The sequence below is a fragment of the Python bivittatus genome, unplaced genomic scaffold (genome assembly GCF_059951505.1).
Source record: "Python bivittatus isolate LINGU-HERP-01145 unplaced genomic scaffold, Pbiv_v1 ctg000080_np1212, whole genome shotgun sequence".
Taxonomy (NCBI): Eukaryota; Metazoa; Chordata; class Lepidosauria; order Squamata; family Pythonidae; genus Python; species Python bivittatus.
In genome coordinates, this window is record NW_028277035.1 from 47,317,875 (window position 1) to 47,327,590 (window position 9,716).

General features: G+C 41.9%; 2 protein-coding genes across 6 annotated transcripts in view; both read right to left on the reverse strand.

The window, feature by feature from the left end:
- HYAL3 (hyaluronidase 3) overlaps positions 1–3,295 on the reverse strand; it is a 24,790-nt gene extending 21,495 nt beyond the window's left edge. For all 4 annotated transcript variants that reach the window (XR_015794837.1, XM_088134009.1, XM_088134008.1 and 1 more), the window contains exon 1: positions 3,169–3,295. The gene's annotated coding sequence lies outside the window, so the exon portion shown is untranslated. The remainder of the gene's footprint in view (positions 1–3,168) is intronic.
- The window catches only part of NAA80 (N-alpha-acetyltransferase 80, NatH catalytic subunit), a 13,242-nt gene extending 4,616 nt beyond the window's left edge, over positions 1–8,626 (reverse strand). The window contains exon 1 of one of the 2 annotated variants that reach the window (XM_088134014.1): positions 3,169–3,286. The gene's annotated coding sequence lies outside the window, so the exon portion shown is untranslated. Of the gene's footprint in view, positions 1–3,168; positions 3,287–8,230 lie in introns of those variants that run through there. The other variant, XM_007420658.4, reaches the window with a different exon arrangement.
- Between the last annotated feature and the right edge of the window lie 1,090 nt (positions 8,627–9,716).

The window sequence follows — 9,716 nt, forward strand, 5'->3', positions numbered from 1 at the left end:
TACAAATGTTTCCAGTTAGACCACAGAGTTGCACATATATGAATCAAATATGAATGTGGAGCAGCACACGATTTTGCTGAAGGGAGGCATTTTGGGCTGAGGACCTGAAAGGCCTTAAAGAGAGCATCACTCCATGCTACCTGGTCTACTTGGGGAAGCATGGGGGACTTACACATACCAATAACAAAGGAAAAAAGAGCTTGTTTAAAAGGGCTGTATCCCTCTAATCCATCTGAGATGCTTCATGGAATTGTCTCTCCATCCTGCTTAGTCAGGAATGGCCTGAAGAAAATCAGAAAAGGAAGGGACATCCACCACCAACATACTACTTTTGCTCTCTCTCCTAGATGCCCAAGGAGTTCTTCCTTTCATAACTTTTCACTTCATGTAGCTGCAGTGGGCAGTTTGTGAAACTTAATTTATATTCTATAAGCCCTATATTCATTCAGTCAGTTCATCAACTTTTCTGGTATGTAAATTTGGAAATTTGACAATCTACTATGCGTGTTTTTGAAAAATGGCTACTGGGAGCTTGTCCATTCATGAAATGGCCGCCATGGGGAACACAGCAACCAAATACCACTTTATCAGAAGGCTCTCTAATTTTGCTTATCTTTATTCTCTTTCTGGGCAGGTGAGTCCACTTCCAAATGAAGTGCTGGACTGCAACCACTCATTATTTTATGGAGCCCAGTTTGGGCCCAGAGGCTTTCTTGGAAATAAAGATGGGACGAGGGTTGGCACTGTGCTTTAAGGCAGGCCAGCTTCCCATTCTTTATTACTGAAAGGATTTTTCAAAAAATATAAAGAGGAGCAGGAGATTTGGTGAGCACCAGGAAAGGTATGCATGGGTACACCAGATACTGCAACATTGAGCCTCCTGGGACATTTTTTCAGACAATCTACGCATAGTCCTAGAGGGCCTCCATCATATTTAAGCCTGCTCTTGTTTATCACAGGAGTAGCAAATGAAGCCACTTTTAGAACAATATTCCATGCTTAATAGATTGGTGATCTAGAAAAATTACATTAGTGGCAGAAGGGAAATGTCAGTACAAAGAGTTTTTTTTAAAGAAGTTTTTCTCTACCAACCCAGATTGCAATTACTGGCAAGTACTGCTTCTCCTACCAAGTGAAAATAATTCATTTAGTTCTATATAAACTTCTAAAACAACACATGACTGGCTCATATTTTGATTTTCTCACAATGTTCACAATAATTTATACTAGATACTTCACAGAAAATGTAATGCTGTTCACACAGGCTAGTGCAGCAGTGTTCACAACAAGTAGGCAAGCTTTATTATCTCTCCTTATAGAAGGGGGAAAACTTAAGGCTGAGCAAACAATGTCCTATCTAACACTTCTTAAAGTCTATAATAGAGACAAAGGCTGATATAAAATTAATTCTGACTTTTTGATATGCTGATGTTTATATTTGATACGCATGGTTCATGTTCTTTCAAGAATACAATGCAACTTGTACGCCACTTTGGACATAGAATTTTGTGGGACAACTGCCTGCTGGGAGTTAGTTAATTGTAGCTCATTTTCCTAACTGCACAATATCTCAGTTCAGTTAGAGCCAGAGATGCTGCTGTGCCCATGGACATGAATTTTCACATTAATATAAAAATGGAAGTGGTCATGCTGCCACTTCCAAAAACATGAAACAGTGGTGTCATGTTAATGTCCAAGATCTGGCCCCAAATGGCCCATATGCCTGGCTACAGTTCAAGGTTTTATTTGAAAGTATGTCCATCTGATCTGAAAAAGGACAAAAGTAAGTAGGGGTGATAGGAAGAAGGTAGCAAGTAGCATTCTAATAAAATTGGTAACTGATGGTATCACTATGGCAGACCAAACAAGTAAGATCCTCTGTGTTAGAATACCATGCAGATATGTCAAAATCCTATCTATTAAATTTGCAGACAGACAATCAAGCAGTAAACAACAGCCTAATCAAGGAACTACCAAGAAGAAAACAACATGCCCACCAACACTGGCAGGGCAAGCTACTATATATAAACAAAGAGCAAACCACATTCCCTTCTAGCACTGAAGATGTCCTAGCCAGGTATCAAAACGTCTGCAAGAAAACAACCAAGCTCAGAGAACCCCAAGGACTCCAAAGTTTGCTTTTAGCATCTTCAACAATATATGTGCTGTTATTGTGGGACGAAATGGAGAATTTGCCAGGTCTCACCAACTGACTTAAGAATGACCTTGCAAACTATTTTTGGAGAATGCTCATTATCACTTGCCCCAAAACATGCACAAAAATACCAAGCCGATTACTCTACTGAAAATTATTATAATTGTGAAATGTGTTGTGTTTAAGAACATGCAACTTGCCTTATATACATATTATAAACCTCCCTTGGCAAAGAAATGAGAAGCAAAATATATCATAATCCTAATGATAATGGCAGCACCACAGACTTTTGGGGAAATTAACATGGGTCAGAACAATGAGAAGAAAGCATAATCCCAGGTAAATTTATTAATGGTTCTTTTCACTCAATGGAATTCTAACTACCACATAAATTCTAATCCACAGTAAATCAGATGTCCCTTCCAAACTTAAACCCAGAGTATTTGGCCTACTGCCTGAGACTGCTTTTTATCAGAATTCTGGAACTAAGTAAAAAACAGGCAATACTATGATGCCACAAGAAAAAAATATCAGACATGGCAATGGCTTCCTTTTTATTCCTTCCAGAAATCAACATCTCTACCATGGCCTCTTCTTCCTAATTGTCACTTGGGTGCCAATCTCAGATCACCTTGCTTTAAACAGCAATAAAACATTCAATGGTAGAAAACAGGTTTGAAAGTTCTGCTCAACCATATCTCTGCTCTCTACTGGGTTGGCTCTCTGCCACTGGGTGAAAATTCTCCACCATTTCTATCTTAACATTACCTAGGGAAAGATACTCCTTCAGTTATCACTCTTCCTCTCAGAATCAACCAAACTCACATGAAAGCATGACCTCTACGGATTCTGTTCCTTGACAGGCGTCAAGGGCATCTAGTTCACAGCCCTCCTTTACAAGACGCAAGACTGCCTACTCCTCTACAGTACCTGATCAAGCAAGCAAAGAATACCCTTGTCGAAGGATTATTGTATAAAGAAAAGGGCGAATGCAAGAAAGAAGCATCAAATACCTTCAATGAATGGGAGTTGCTTCAAGTATCACCTTCCTCCTTAGAAACTTCTGCTTGCCAATTAACACCCAGCAGAAACAGTTTAGCTGCTTTCACAAGATCACAGCAGGAACTAAACTTGTTCTTGTTGTCCATTACTTCTTTTAAAGTAAGAACAGGCTGCTAATTTGAATACTGAAAGAGGGGGAAGTATCTGGAATGTAAATTAAGTGTTGAACTGCCCAGCCCTTAGAGTCAAAGGCTGACACCTCTCCCAAACCCAGCAATCAAAAGCAGCAGGCAGATTCTATGGGTTCTCAAATGAATCCTTTAACTATCATAACTGGCAAGTCCAAATATAGGCAAAAGCATTCTGACAATCTGTTCTCTAATAAATAGTCATCCCCTGTGCTTTAGCAATATCCGGTCCTATTTATAAGGACACCAATCAGGGTTACCCAGGGTGGAACATCTGACAAAGTAGGGCAGGTTGAACAGGCAAACTAGATTGACAGCTTACCATGCCCTAATTCCTCCCTAACATTTCTGCCATTTAGTCACACTATAACATTAAACTGTGGACACAAAAATGCTGACTGTACAATGAGTCTTTAGCTTCATCTACAGTGCCTTGCCACCATCTCCAACTCTTTGTTAGCATGTTTAACTTAGTGTGGCATTTAGAGGCATGCTCTCAGTTTCAGATCATTATTGACCAATTGAATTAACATGCAAGAGAGGCCCAAATAATTTATTTTCTATCTATCAGAGGTCATTATTTCAGTGGCTCCCTTTCAAAGTCATCAAAGTCCCATCTCATTTCTCTTAGTCATTTTTATCAATCTTGAGAGAGAAAGAATACTGGGTTGTGATTATTTTAAATTAAGCTCACATATCAATTTAAGATCTTAAAGGAAGATCACAGAGTCCTCCCCCCACTCCGACATTCCATACATACACAAACACAACATGCTATTCTTTCCTTTTTCCTTTCTTATCCTTTTTCTTTTAACATGTTCGTGCTCTCTCTCTCTCTCTGTGTGTACTCTCTAGCTCCCCACCATTAAGGAATGATCATCTTTGGTCCATAAGAATTCAGTTCCCACTGGTATTACCAGGAGAACACAGAGTGAAGGAGGAGTAGCAAGCAGTGGTTAAACATCTTTCCAAGGGACACTTGGTTGCTTTTGCCACCATGCTTTGAGCTGGGCCCTGGACTTCATGCTGGTGCTTATTGGCTCTCTTGTTCTCCTTATAGCAACTACTTGGATAAGAAGGGAGGGAGGCACCATAGGCCATACGTGGCCCACACAAGGGATCTTCAGAAATGTTCATTATCAAGATAAAAAGGTCCTTCAAGTCTGACTCCTGGTGGTTTCATGGACACTTCCATGTAGTTTTCAAAGTATTGCTATGGAAATGGTTGCCATCATCTTCTTTGGGGAATTTTCTTCACCTTCCTCATCTAGTCTACAAGCTTATATTTCCTGATGGTCTCCCATTCAAACACTTAGCTTTTTGAGATCAGCCAAGCACCTAGATAATATCATATCACCTCTGAATTAAACAGAACTTATTCTGCTAGAATACCAAATATAAAGGTGGGGGTAGGTCAAAGAAACGATTGGGTAGATACTGCCATGAAGACATTCCCATAACAAGAAAGTTATTTATATCATCTCAGAGCATAAACATTTTTCAGGGTTACCACCTGTGCTTTCTCCAAATAATAATTGGTAGGGGAGATGGAGGAAAAGAATCTTGTGTTGTCACTAGCAAACACTCCCTGGCAAGAGGTCACAAAACTCATGGAAACCGGAGACAAGACAGGACAGGGTGCAGAGACTGTGCTCAAGCAAAGATGGTGTTTTTTTTTCCTACTGCTTATGTACATAGCACAATTTTTCCTGCTGTGAAATTAAAAATATTACTGAGGCTTGGTTCCTTTCCAGTTTCTGGTTCCCTGAATATAGAATCACATTCATGTTGAAGACATAGAGAACATTCAGATTACAGAACTCTAAATAGCTTGGACTATATCATCTTGTTGTTAAAAGGAAAATGCAAAGAGCACAACTGGGCAAAAATGAACCCAAACTCCAACCCACTGAAAACAAAGGCAGTTACAGCACAATCCTACACATGTCTATTGATAAATAAGCTCCACCCAGAGGGGCTTCCAAATATTTACTTCACATAAAATGTACGTATTAAAAATGTACATATTTGATTAAAGTGCCACATATACAGCACTGGATTTAAGCTCTAACATTAGTTGCAGCTAAAATCCCTTTCTCTGTTTCCAAGGGGGCCTGTGGCCAGAAGCAGAAGGCACAATTTCCCATTTATATCAGCCTTCCCCAACCTAATGACCTCCATATCTATTGCAGACTGGATACAGATGTTGAATTCAACCAAGCTGGGGCTACCAAACTAGGAAGTCTGTTCTCTGTAATCAAATAATTAACATTTCCTTGTAAAAACAGACTTTATTTTCTGTACTTGCAACCTGCTCACATCGGTCCAGTTGGCTGTAAGGATGGAGAATAAGAGTTGCATCCCTGTGACAAGCAGAGGGATAGATGACAAGTTATTTGTATCAGATGCTGACATGCTTTCATTTGTACAAAGCTACTGTACATTTTTACTGAATCCTATTGAGACATTTACCCCTTTTGGTATTCTGTTATTATGAGTAAGACTTTGTATCCCAACTGACTATACACAGTGTAGAAGAACAGTTCTCTGCGGCAGTAAAGGATCCAAGTTCTGAATACATGTACCAGCTATGTCCATCTGGCTCTAGTTGGGCTCTCCGCAAGGATGGATTGGCTCTTTGACAATATCAGGAGCTGCCAATCAACACATCCCATCCTGGAGAGGATCTGCTGTGTCTGGAAGCAAGATTTCCATCCTCTCCAAGGGATTCCACTCATGAATCATGTTGCACAAACCACTGTCTAGACTCCAGAGAGGGGATGGCCAATAACCCATCACAGCTAAAGTTATCACTGTCCACAGAAACCCTTGAAAAGTGTGCTCAGCCACAAAAAGGGTAAGGCCAAAGATCACTTTATAAACAGCATCATGCTAAGGAATGGCAAGTGTGGTAATGGTCTTCTCCTCTTGACTATCATAAATAAGCGCTTAGTCTTTTTAAAGATGATGACACATTCTACCTAGATTCATTTTTAAAAAATACATCTCTCACATTCTCCATTTAAGGTCTGCAACCATCTATGAAGAAGCTAGAATCATCTTCTTATTAAGTATACATGGACCTGGGCCCCATACATATTGCTTAATCAGGAGTTAGTTCATTCAGGACTCAATCTGAGGTAAAAGTGCCTAGGGTTCCTACCTCAGCCTTGCATTTGCCAACAAAGAACTAAACTGCAGAAAAGTCTCAATCTGTTTCCTAAAAAATACACAGGAACTTTGAAATAAAATGACAGCTTACCCTGACTGCAATTTCACACCAGAAAAACAAAATGTGAAACAAAATATTCTTGTCCATAATATCAGGAGGAGTCTGGTAGCACCTTTTGTGATTAAATGTTATCACAGAATGTAGGTAGCTCAGGGTTGAACTGTGGAGTCCTTGGGGTTCTCTGAGCTTGGTTGTTTTCTTGCAGATGTTTTGTTACCTGGCTAGGTAACATCTTCAGCACTGAAGATGTTACCTAGCCAGGTAATGAAACATCTGCAAGAAAACAACCAAGCTCAGAGAACCCCAAGGACTCCGCAAATGTTATTAAAAGGCATATGCTTATCCTTTTTAATAACATTTGTTAAATCAGAAAAGGTGCTGACTCCTATTTATTGCCACTGTAGAGTAACGCTGGTCCCCTCTTACACTGTCCATACATTATCACCCTCCCCTCAGAGCAAAATCAAAGTGTTCTGTAACTGTAATGGGCTGTGAGAATAACCTTGAGACACAGAAGGAACAGCCACAGCCTAGACAACAGTCTGATAAATGAAATCTAAGCCCAAATCAGAAAAGTAATTTGACAAAGTGTTTCAGAATTGACCCACCCTAGTTCTCTGGAACATAAAGGCAGTGGAAGGGGGAAGCTCTTTCAGACTTGCAAGGTTTTGTTACTGTAACCTGACAATAAAAGTAGAATTAGTATTCATGAGTTTGGCTTCCTGGTCTGGACTACCTCGAAGGGCCGACAGTGCAGTAACACAGTGAGCTCCATCCAGGTGGAACAGAAGGCGCTCTTCTCCCCTTATAGGTGAGGAGGCTACCGGCGTATTTTTCAGTTCCATGAGGACTGAAAACCACCGCTGAAGTGTGTTAAGCTCCTAGTCCAGGGGCGCTGGCTCTGCCATCCCAGGATGAAGGGAGAAAGTGCCCTGCGCCATCCCACCCCTTTGGGGGCTTTCCTCCAATGAGCCGCCACTTGCTTCTGCCAGCGGAGTCGCCCGTGGCTCTTCGGCACTTTTTCAAAAGCGCCAGAAAAGGCAGCCGCGAGTTTTCCCAGTAAACGACGCGAGGTGTCAGCAAAGCACCAGACGCTGGGCTAAAACCGGTCCTCTCCACACCAAACAAGGCGACAGAAGGAAAAGCAGTGAGTTCCCTCAGTTCTCCGCACGCGCTGCGCTTACGAAAGGCTTCACTTAGGAGGAGCTATTTCTAGGACGTTTCACCTCCCAACCCCGTTTGTTTCGTTTCCTTCCTGGTGCAAAATGTAACCCGTTTAGTAACTTTTGCAAAGCCTTTATTCCTAAGCGCTAAACTGGATCCATGGCACCATTCACCAAAGCACTTCCCCCGCTTCAGAGATTCAGGTCCTTTTATGGGCACAGCCGCCCACTCTTCTTCTAGAGCAGGAGAAAGAAGAGGCAAAAAGGGCCGGCCAAGCATCTTCGCGCCCCCCGCCCGCATCTCTCGACCCCTATTTTCTCTCCTAATACTCCATGCTTTTCCGACCCCCCGTCCCGCAAATGAGAGAGAATTCCGCATTAAGCAATCCTGCCTCCCGCTGGCGAGAGTTTCAGCTAAGTACACCCCTTGCAAACCTCCACCCCGACCCGACCGACATTTATGCCGAAAGCGGGTTTAATAAATACTAACATCGTGCTAGCGACTGCAGGAACCGCCGAGCGCGCGCTCCGCCTTCTCAGCCGCCCGAGCTCCCACCCGGTGCCGCACGCCGAGAAGCAGCGAGGGAAGAAAGGATTCCGCCCCTTTTGTCTCGAAAGCCGCACTGCCCTCTAGCGGCTTGGAGGTTTCCTTCTCTGGAGATTGCCGTCGTCCTCTTTAACTAACTTTTGCAGACGCGTTTCTGTTATGCTTCTGCTTCCAAAGTTCTGTTGCATTAAATGAAAGAAACGGAGCCGTTAATTCATGTTGAAAAACAGTGAAGCTGTGGGCAGAAAAATGGACTCGACAGAGCAAGTGTAAGAAGTGCGTTACTGTGTGCAAAACCGAGTACACGAGGCTAGAAGGTGACAGAAATGGGCAGTGAATGGGAGACGATTGCGTGTTCCGCGCGGGAAGTGTTGGGGAAGGGGGAATTTAGAAAGGAAAAAGATGACACACTGTGGGTCCATTGCCTAGGATCAAAAATGGCAAACAACAAACAAAAAAGCCACCTATATAAATTGCTTTGTGAGAGAGAAGGCGAGCATCTCTTTTTGCTTGGAAAGACAGGTTAAATTCAGGTTAGCACAGCTGGGCTATACTATACTAACTAAACTTTAAAAAGTTAGACATTGTTTTGTTACTAATATGAAAAAGGATCCCATTTTTTCTTACGATATAGTAAAATATTCCGGGTGCCCTCCTCTGCACAATTATCAGGCATTAAGCTTCAGGAAACCTCACCGCATTTACTTCTGCTTAGGCAACCCGGTGTCCTCCGGATACTTTAAGCTATAATCCGCAGTTCTTTACCAATAGCTTTGCTGCTTGGGGCTATTGACGGGGCAGATTACAAGAAACGATTTGGAAAGAGTGCTTTAAGGCAGTGTTTCTCAACCTTGGCAACTTTAAGAAGTGTGGACTGCAACTCCCAGAATTCAACTCCACAGCATGCTGGTTGGGGAATTCTGGGAGTTGAAGTCCACTCATCTTAATTGCTAAGGTTGAGAAACACTGCTTTAATGAATAGCAGAGGCACTGGGCGTGCCTGAGGTCAAAAACACTCCTGAGTCATTTTCAAAGCATGTACAGCTGGAGGGCATCTTTTGCCTTCCACAAATTTAAGGCATTTCTGTTTCTTTTCCTGGTATGTCGTATATGGTAGCGTAGGAATATGAAACATACATGTATTTATATACAAAAATATATATAAAAAACTGTCAACCTGCCAGAATCAGAAGTAGGGACGTGGCTGTTGCAAAGGGCCACAAACAGCGGCCTAAAGGCCTAAATCATTGAAAACCAGACATTATTAATTGGGGCTGAAGCGGCATTTAGAGTGTCAAAACCAAGAAATGCATCCAATTCATGAATGAAAACTAACCGAGAGTCAGACACTGGTTTCTGTGAACTGGATCCATGGTTCATCAGAGCCCAAGAGGATTTTACATACTTGGCACTTTCTGCATTTATCCAA